At 38.9% G+C, this 10,845-nt stretch overlaps 1 pseudogene; it reads right to left on the bottom strand.

Annotated features, from left to right (window-relative positions):
- Window positions 1–9,177: 9,177 nt before the first annotated feature.
- LOC143855476 (putative carboxylesterase 8 pseudogene) lies at window positions 9,178–10,426 on the bottom strand (annotated as a pseudogene).
- Between the last annotated feature and the right edge of the window lie 419 nt (window positions 10,427–10,845).

The following is a 10,845-nucleotide window of genomic DNA, read 5'->3' as shown; positions in this document are numbered from 1 at the left end:
AAAGGGTTTGTCGTTTGGGCCTCTGCTATGTTTTGATAATGACACTCCTCTACATTAAGGGTGCCTTTCTTGAGTTTCTTCTATCCCTAAAACTTCATATCCTTCTCTATAGACCAGCTTTTCTCTAACCTAGTTGAATCGTATATTGATATGAGAGAAAGAAAGAGAAACCCAGAAGGGGATGGAGTGCTCATTCTCAAACGATGTGAAAAATGCTTGAAATTTTCAAAAGATAGGCTACAACCGATACAACACTACTCCAAACAGGTTTCTCTCCCCAACATGAACGGTTGGCAGGCAAGGTAAGCCCCAACAATGCTTTTCAAAATGAACCGTACGGCCCACACCATAGGATGATCCTAACTGTCCATTTGATGGGCCATATCGTAAATAGGTTGTGTCCTGCAAAATCATTTCCACAGGATGATCCTAGCCCTCCGATCTAAAGAGAAATGGCATATTATGGAAACTTCTATAGATCAGAGGATTGCGATCATCCTATGGAAATAATTTTGGGAGCACAACCTATTTACATTGTGGCCCATCAAATGGACGGCTTGGATCATCCTATGGTGTGGACTGTACACTTCATTTGGAAAAATATGGGTGGGGCCTACAATTGGGCCTTAATGTTACCGTACAACCCACACCATAGGATGATCCAAACCTTCCATTTGATGGGCCACATTGTAGATAGGTTGCACCGCAAAATCTCAGGTATCGCCAACCAAACTTGAGTGAACATCAAGTTGAACCCGTCGGGTTCGAGTTGAGCCTGACCCAAGTTGAACCCCTATATCCAACATTCTGTATCATGCCAATATGAGCATATGGGAATGTCGGGATGTCCTTGATTATTTTTTATTTGATTTTAATCCTACTAATATCACCTGTCACCAAAGTTTAGTGTTGAAATGATATGGTAACCGAGTTGGGGACCAAGAGTGGAACCGAACAAATAGCCTCTTAACACATTAGAAATCTTTAGCTTCCCTTGATTTTTTGCTTTTTTCTTTGTGAAAATGGCAAAAGTACCCGAACCATGCCATGCGGCATAACATGGTTACCCTCTCAGTTCCACTCTTGGTCTCCATAGCAGCACTCTACTTTTTAATTTTATTTACTGCCCCTGAGAAATAGTTGTATAGGATTTTGAAAACCAATTGTGTGAACCAAAACTGATTATTGGACTCAAATTTATGTTTACTTTTGAGTCCAAATGAAAAGCTTACACTGATTCTGCTCTGTTCATCAGCGGCAATTTACTACATTCAATGAAAAGAAACGCATATGGCCAGAATAAAGGGCAGTGATAAATTCACCCGCTTCTATGATGAATTCACCCTGTATTTTTCAAATGTACGCTACAGCCCACACCATTGGATGTTCCAAACTGTCTATTTGATGGGCCACAACGTAAATAGGTTGTGCCCCAAAAATCATTATCATAGGGCAATGCTAATCCTTCGATCTAAAGACGGACTCACATTATGGAAACTTCTATAGATTGGACGGTTGGGATCATCCTATGGAAATGATTTTTGGGGCACAACCTATTTACATTGTGGCCCATCAAATGGACAGTTTGGATCATGCTATGGTGTGGGCTGTACCATCCAAAAAGTAGGAGGTGAATTTATCATAGAAGTGGGTGAATTTATCACCGCCCAATACAAATTATTGACACTAAATGAGAATAATTGTGAGAATCACACACCCATGAAGATGCAAATGTAATCTGATGGGTCAAGTACTAGCAATTGAAATCTGATGGGTAGGCAACTTTCTCAGGTTAACTTCCTTAATTGAAAGGTCTTTTGGTGTCAAGAGAGAATCACACACCCATGCCAACATAAATTACGCATTTTCTGTTGTTGTAAAATTTCTTTTATTGATAATTCTTTATGGGTTGGTTGCCAGTTAATCGATGACCTCCTCAATTGGCACCGTCTATCCTAATGGATGGTGCACTTATTTCATATTCCTATAGAACGATTTGTATTTTTTCCATCTAAGTTATCCCACTCTACATGTGGATCGCTTTCTTGGGTTTGACAACTACAACAAAATATCGGGTTTTCCTATTGAAACTTCCTATCAGAGTTACAGACCACCAGGTAGTTTATCCTTTCAACTATATTAATTTGAAGACAAGTTTATGATCCATTTCGTATCATTTACTTGAAAGGGTAAATTCTCAATAGGAAGAAGAAGAAGAAGAAATTGTTGGTATATTTGTAGGAAATTAATCTCATTTATTTATTCTTCTTCTTTTTTGTCTCATTGGTATTTTATCATTTTTCAGCTAATTTAGTTTATCGTCTTCAAATATTTTTTTGGTAGCTTTCTTAATCTATTTTTGAGTAGGGTGCTTTTTGCATAATAGATTTTAATATAAGCTATCTAGCGTCCAACCCGTGCATTGCATGGTTGTCTACAAATTGATGCTTTGTTTCATTGTAAAACAACTTACCAATGATACTAGCATCGGTTTCATTCACATAAATAGTAAAAAGTGGGATTTCCTTCCTTTTTGTTGATAATATGTCAACTCTTATATTTCGAGCGATTTTTTTGTGGCAATGATATTTTCACCCCCTGCAGTACGCATTCGCTCCCTTTTTAACGTGGTTTGACGTCAAAAAGCATTAAAGTTGCCCCTGTTCACGTTATAAGGGGGCGAATTCGTACTGCATGAGGGGGAGAAAAATATCATCTACCTTTTTTGGAATTCTAAAATGATTTCCAACCCGATCTTTGCATTGCATGGGTTTTCGCACTAGTTTTATAACTATAACAACAAAATTGCCCTCATATAAGGAAGTCTTTACGATCGATTTAAGGAGCAATTTTGAGATTTAAAGAGGACATTAGTTGTACCCATATTTTGTAACTAAAACTAAGAAATAGCCCTCCTTGGTATTGTTATACTAGGTCACTTTTTTATGATCAACCCATATAATTTTGGGATTTAAAAAGGGACATGAGTGAACATGTGTATGAAATCAGGACCATTGATTTTGTAAAACATCATCGGGTGACTCATATGGATGCTATATGGATACCCAACAAGGTGTAATAATACAAGGGATTACAAAAGTAAGTTAGCTTTTTAGTGGAACGGCCTTGTTGGTTTTCGGATTTTGAAAATTGATTTTGAATCTAAAACTGATTATTGTCCTCTGTTTTGGAATTTTTTCTATGGTATAATTTTTTTAAACCTTATGCATAGCATGGGTGGGGCCCACCATTATACACATGTTTTGATGGGTGAGGCCTACCATTTTAATTCATGTTTTGATGCTGTGCATTAGGGGTGGACATGGTTCGGTTCGGTTCGGAATTGATCCCTGGTTCGGTTCGGTTCGGAACTGATCCCTGTCGGTTCCCAAATTTTGGAACCGAAACCGAACCATGGTTCCACGGAACCAAACCAAACCGGAACCGAATTCGATTGGTTCGGTTCTGTGTTTACCCAACCTTTTTTCTCATTTGTTATTTGGGTTTAGTGAATAGTGGCAGGGCCTTAATGAAAGAGCATGCTCACATCTGATTCTCAAAATCCAAAAAGAACAGAGCAATGAAAGAACATGCTCAGCTGCTCACATATGATTCTCAAAATCCAAAAAGAACAAGGCCTCAACATTACTCAATACTCATACTCACATTCGATTACCAAAATCCAAAAAAAAAAAAAAAAACCAGGGCAACGAAAGATTCGAAACAGTGGGGGGCTCTTGTTCACATTTTTTGTGAGAAAAAAGAAATAAAAGAAAGAGAAAATATAAATACTTTGCAATGAAAGATTCGAAACAGTGAGGCTCTTGTTCTTCTTCTCCTTAAATCTCTTGAAGAGTTGGGAAGGGAGACAAAGAGAGATGAAACCTAGGGGTGTTTTTTACCCTTTTAGCAACAGTTCAAGAGAATTTGAATTTTTCTGCACTGTAGGGCTTTGTTACGTAAGTTAAAAGTTATAACTTAAAACGGGTGCCTTTATCAAATCTTCTTCCGTAAAATGACAAAAGTGAAAAGACTCAAAACGTGTGATTGCAAGGGGGTGATTTTATCCATCATGGAGGGCACATCACTGCCATTTTTACCATTTTTGTTAAATGCAAAAAAAATTTATAATGTAAAGAAGAGTGAACCAGTTCGGTTCGGTTCGGTTTTGGGCATACCCATAACCGAATCTGCTAATGTCGGTTCCCAAAAATTGGAACCGGAACCGAACCACCAAACTTTAGACCCGAACCAAACCAAATAGGCCGGTTCGGTTCGGTTCTTCGGGTTAGACCCGACCTATGTCCACCCTTACTGTGCATGCATCCCACTACCCTACGACTCTCTCACAACTTGATAAACTAATTATATTCCATGGAAAAAATTTCATGGTTGCCAAACATGGCCTATGCAAATGAGTTGCTTACAAATTTAGTGTTAGCCCACAAAGTCAATGCACTCAAACACCATATGATCTGATCATGAGTTTGTATGATCTTGAAAGATTCAACATCAAATCATACTATGGTGGAACCAAAGACAACGGGTCATTTTAGTGGTGGAAAAATAAATCAGTAAACCATATCACCATATTTAATTTCATGGTTTAAGTTATAAGCGAAATGATTTTCATCTGATTAATTTGATCATGATTGGATGTTTTTTACCGGATTTTTTTAAGAATTATAAGGCCATGTTTGCCAGCCATGATTTTTTTTTTTTTTTTTTGCAGGAAATATTAGTTTTCCCAAGTGGTGAGAAAGGGGTACAGAGTGGGAGAGGGAGAGAATGGAGATGGTACACCTAGGACGATATTCAGCCCACGTGTTCCTTCTCAATTCTTTGCCTCTTCCAGCCTCCTTTCCCTCTCCTACCACTAGATAAACTAATGAGGAATGATAGAAAGAAGGGCGCCCTTTGCAAAATCAGCTACAAGGTCGCCCTTCATTCTATCATTCCTCTATGGGAAAAAATTTCATGCTTGCAAAAATAGCCGTAGTGTAAAGGGCGAACTGGGGTTTGATGGAAATGCAAATAAGTACAGAAATCAACTGAGAAAAACAACTGGTTTGATTATTCACATAGGACTATATTCACAGGTAAAAGTGGTAAAGGAGCTTCCAATAAAGGCAAAGTTTACAAAGTGAAGGATGTGAACTACAATGAAGACCTTACATAAAATGCAAACTCTAATATCGGAACATTGGAATAGTACGACAGCTTTACCTACAAGCAGTTTTTTGATGAGATATTCCATGCCAACTATCTTCAACGGGTTGAGATATTCCATACCAGTGACCCACAATCCAGCATGGTAAGCTATGCTGCCTCTGGAGCTCATTCCCAGGAGGACGTTATTTTTAATAAAAGTTAAAACTTATCCTTGAGGATGTCCTAAACGTTTGTGCCACATGTCCTCAGTCGCACTTTGAAAATAATTGGAGAAGTATGACTGAATTTTGGAGCCATCCAGTGTGTACAGGCCGTCATGTCTACTCTCCGGTACCGGCATCTGTTTTGTGTCGCGATCCTGGATTTTGAAGTTTCTTTTTTACCTCTGGAACTATCAGAACACAGCGTAGTGGAATAATAGTATTACAAAAATTGTAGATGTTGCCCCAGCAACTGAAGAATTCTACGTCGAGTATCCCTATTAGTCTCTTAGGTTTGTCCAACATTCTAATACTTCCGGCCCTCAGATAATCCTTATTAGAACCACTGGTAGAATAGCCTTACTATCTCCTATCCACAGGCTATTTCAATATGATCCAGTTCAGTGCGCGATCTCATCATCGCAACCACTCTTCTTGTTTAGAGCCCATTACCCAAATGGCTGAGACAAGTCACTCCATGACACGTGCATGTATGCAAGGCTGGTGCTAGTTGTGTGGAGGAGGAGATGTTCAATCTTAACCCTAACTAGAAACCTTTGAGGTCTGCAAAGAACCGGAATTCCATATCTTTTTGCTTCCTAGGATCTGAGAATCCTTGAGCATGGGACTCCTATTTTGCTCCTTCAGGACAAATATGTGTAAAACAAATAGGCACATCTCACATATTAATTTAAATAACACCCAAGAATGTCATGAAATGAAACTTCTATTAATTAATAGGCAAAGTACACTGGTTTTTTACGGCACTAACTCTAACAAGGAAACCATTCATTGTCTCAGGAATTAGACAATAGCATGGTGACGAGTGCTTTCGGGATGTCTTCTAGTTCGAAAACCATTGTCAAACCTACAGCAACATTGAAGAGCATCTGGCCACGCTTCTTGTAGATCATACAAATTGTGACATTAGTGTTTCCTCATGGTTGAGGCTGTGAACACTCCTCATGTTGTCATTAGTTTTGCCTTGATTTTGATGGGAAAAATTACCAGTACGAGGGAAACCCTTGCCTCTGGATGTAAATCATTGTTTCCTCCAAATTCTTTTACCAAAGAATGCCATAGAGTAATTTGGAGATTCGATTTGATGGTTCATAGTTCGCAATTCATGATTTTATAACAGAGGTAGCAGATAGTATAAGACGGAATAATGAGTTTCAACATCGTGGTGGTAAAAGATTCATTCTTTGGACCCAAACCACATATAATCGAAAAGACTATGGTTTGGCCGAGTACTGGCTTTCCAATAGCATTTAATTGATCCCATATACATTTGAATTCACGAAGATTTTCAGCAAGACTAGAAGTACCTTTCTTAAGTTATTTCCTTTGGGAAAGTAGTTCAAACTCCTGAGCTTGAGCTTGAGAATTCTTGCCAAAGGCAGCAAGTCCTCTCCAGACATAATTAAGTAGATCTTTTCAGTCCAATGAATAAACCGAAAACTACTTCTAATAGCATTCCGGTATTCTAAGCCATGAGAAGCCGATCCATTCGTATACATGACATAGAAGTCTGGATTTGGGGCTCTCTTTAAGGATCTGGGCTGGGTATTTTTCCATGGATGAACCGTACGAGATCTTGACTCTCTATATCAGCGAGAGAATTTGAGTTAGTGATTGGGATGAGGGAATTGACATTGTGGAGAAGCTAAAGGAACAAAGAACATAGAAAATATGTGAGGATATTTCCATGTTTATAGCTTTGATACCAAAAAAAATTTGAGGCGAAACTGAAGAAATTGAAGAAGCACAAGGAAATAAGAAAAGAAAAGTTCTTTCTCTTTACTTTTTTGATTGATTAAGAAAGTGTGTACGCTGCTGTATTTATAGAGCATTACAATACATTTACAAGATACTGACAAAGATATTTTGTATCCTATTGAGGTATAAAAGAACAAGAACAAAAAATCAACTTTGGTAGGTCTTCCTTGCAAGGCAACATCTTACCCTGATTTGCAAGATCGATATTGACATTTATATCTTGTCTTGATTTGCAAGATCGATATTGACATTTATATCTTGTCTTGATTTGCAAGATTGAAATTGACATCTATAGCTTGCCTTCATTCCTAATATCCCTTTTCTCAGTAGAAAAAAATATTTTCCTTTATTTTTACCATCTATGTTGTCATCACAAGTATCAATGCTTTCTGTTTTACCATCTTGATTTTCAGTCTCTATAGGCCCTAACCTAGATGGGACTTAAAAATTTCTCCTAGGAATCAGGTTTTGGCCTGATTCCGACAAGAAATAACTAACGAGAACCGACCACCCAACCAAACTAATCACTTGTGCCCGGATGCTTTCACGCTCAAAGGAGCGGGTATCCACACACATGACATAATACTAATGTGAGGTTAGGAAAAACACAATGAGATCCGCAGAGTAGTGTAATGGAGATATTATATGATGCCCGACCTTGAAGTCCCGTCAAGGCGGTACGTCAGAGGTACCACCCATGATATTTGATCCAACAGCAGCCTCTTAAAAAGTGGTCTGCTGTTGGATAAAATATCAAGGGAGGTACCGATTTGACGGTACGTCACGGTCTGGCATCATATAAAAACTCAGTGTAATGATAGGCTCTATCAAATGTTCTTGTCCATGATGGTAGGAACAATATTCCATGAAAAAGTAACTCCAAGGTACTGATACTATTAAAAAAAAAAGTAGTACAATTGTGTTATGATATACAATATTAGTTGATAATGTAACTCCAAGGTAATGCTACTATCTAAAAAAAACCACCATTGTGTAATGAGATTATGGTCATCAAATGTCCTTGTCATGTGTGTATTTTTCAAAAGGGAAATGATAAATTCGTCCCTTTTTTTATACATGGGACAGTCAACTTCAGCGTACGTGGCAATCACATCCGTTGAATCTTTCCAACGAAAACTAAATCAGCCCCTCTGCCATCATAGATACAGCAAAGATTACTGTCCCAAGTGGGAAAAAACGGGTGGATATATCACTTTCCTTTTAAAAAATATACTGGATTCCATCATGTTTGAAGATCCAAACTAATGTTGATCATTTAGGCGCTGCTAAGATTGTAAGAAAAACATTCTTGTGGAAAAAAATTTCCTCGGATTTTAATTTTTGCTTCCACAATATAGAGGGAAATGATATGACTGTGGTTTATCTAGAGGGATATCACCTTTAAATATATGGAAGGTGCCCCTAAATATAACATGAACTGCAATTGTTCAGTTTACAATTTTGTGTACTCAAACAATGGAAAAGCAGTAAAATCTAGAAAAAAATTTCTTTTAATAAACTTTTGAAAAATTCCTGCAATCTAAACAAATCATATCTCAATTGTATGGGCAGTGAAATTGTAAATTTAAGCTCTAGGTTCTCACAATCTCTATATTGTCACTTGCTGAAAACGCACAACAAACACACAAATATCATGTTCACATAACAAACACATAAATATCATATATCTAAGAGAAAAGTGTTCCTCTGTGGACGCTATCTGAGCTTAAGTGATTTATACCACCTCCCATTGGTTAATTTAGCGGGTCCACCTTTGCAGGCCCAGAAAAAGCGACCAATGGGAGGTAAACCACTACAGCGCATGGAACTCCCTGTGCTGCAGCACAGAAACACTTTCCTCTATATCTAAAATGACATTCCATCACATTTAAATAGAAATTTACTTATATTCTTAGAAAGCCAGAAAGAAAAAAAATCCCAACACCAAATGAAAATTAAGATAAATTACTAAAGAAGAGAGAACTCTAAAATCAAACCATTCCCACCACCACCACCACCACCACCATCAAGAAGAGAAATTCACGAAATCCTGAACGTCGGTCAACAGGGTCTTGGCCCTTTGTGGATCAAAGAACTCAATAGCATGGCCGCCACCCTCCTCGAACCGGGCTACCACAGAGACCCCACTTTTTTCGAGCATCCTCACAAACTCACGCTGAAGGTCAAAAAGTGGGTCCCCCTCACAACCCCTCACCAAGCATCTAGGTAACATCAATCTAACGGCCACATCCTTCCCTTGGTGGGCCATAGGGTTCCAAAACTCATGGTCCCTATGGGCCCCTTCTGGGAGCGAAAACTGCCACATCAGATCAGTTCCTCGGAGGGGCAAGATCTGATCTTCTTCCAATCTCATCTCTGACTCAGTCCTCTCCACCCCTCCAAAGAAAGGCTGATTCAAGATCACCCCCACTATCTTCAATGGCGCGAGATCATCCATTCGCATTGCCCTCAATCCAACATGTAGGCTATGTTGCCACCCGAGCTCATTCCCATAAGAAAACAACGAGAGAAATCGCCAAAATTCTTTAACCATGGATCACTAGAAAGTTGGTCTCGGACCCACAAGATCGCGTCTTGTGCATCATCATAAGCAGCCGGAAGTGGGTTCTCAGGAGCTAATCGATAGTCCACAGAGACTATGATGGCACGTAATTCTCTCGCAATATTCTCACAGGATTCATGGAATGGTGTGGTTGCTGGGCTGTATACGACGAATCCTCCCCCATGGAAATAGATGATGATTGGGAGTTTCTCGTTGTTTGAATTCGCAGGTCGAAAAAGACGGAGCCAGGTTTTGTTTGTGGGATTGAGAGGAACATCTTTGGAAAAGACTGCATTGGATTCGTAAGGAATGGAATTATTTTCATCAAATGGAGGAGAATTTGGGAGGGTGGGTAATCGAGTTATGGATCCATCTGGGTTTTGGATGATTTTCAAGAAGCCATATGAGTTATCAGTATTTTCAGTAGAAGAAACTCCATCTCCTGTGTTCATGTTGCCTCTTCTTCTTCTTCTTCTTCTCCTCTCTTTGGAATGAGATAAGAGTTTTAGAGGGAATCCTTTAATTTATTGAGAAATGATACGCTTTCATTCTCTTAATGGTGGTGACATTTATTTTTGGAAGGTAAGCTGGGATTGCCTTTTGGATGATGGCCACATAGCCTAATCCGAGAATAGGAGAGCATTACCCATTGCATTGTAGAATGAGTCAACCGTTTTTTTGCAAATTTTCTCGGATATTCAGTGGCGGAGCCAGGGGCGAGGGGGCAATTACCCCCTTGAAAAATCTCAAAAAAATAAATAAATCTCATATTGATTCTGTAATTCCAAAAATACCCTTTGCCTTCCCTTCAATTTTTTCATGTGTCGTGAAGGGGGCTTGTTTTACCCATTTTAGTCCGATACCGATTCCTACTTTTCCAACAAAGCAACCAAGCTACTTTTTAGGATGGGAATTGCTAGCGTCCATCCAAAAGGCATTTGACCAGCCACCTCGTGAATGAAGACAACAGCTGTTGTCTTTTTGCGATGGACCGTAGCAAATCCGAGTTAGGAGAATTCTTCTACTGTTATTTTAGGAAGATGATATTTTCAACACCCCCTCCCCACCCCCTGCCGGAAGTAGGCATGCTCCTCCCTTATAACGTGATTTGAACTTAACAGTGGGCAACCG

Source organism: Tasmannia lanceolata, unplaced genomic scaffold (genome assembly GCF_043159265.1).
Source record: "Tasmannia lanceolata isolate RefF3 unplaced genomic scaffold, GAP_Taslan_0.1 ptg000021l, whole genome shotgun sequence".
NCBI lineage: Eukaryota > Viridiplantae > Streptophyta > Magnoliopsida > Canellales > Winteraceae > Tasmannia > Tasmannia lanceolata.
The sequence above is the reverse complement of the archived record's forward strand: the minus strand, read 5'-3'. Positions and strand labels throughout refer to the sequence as shown.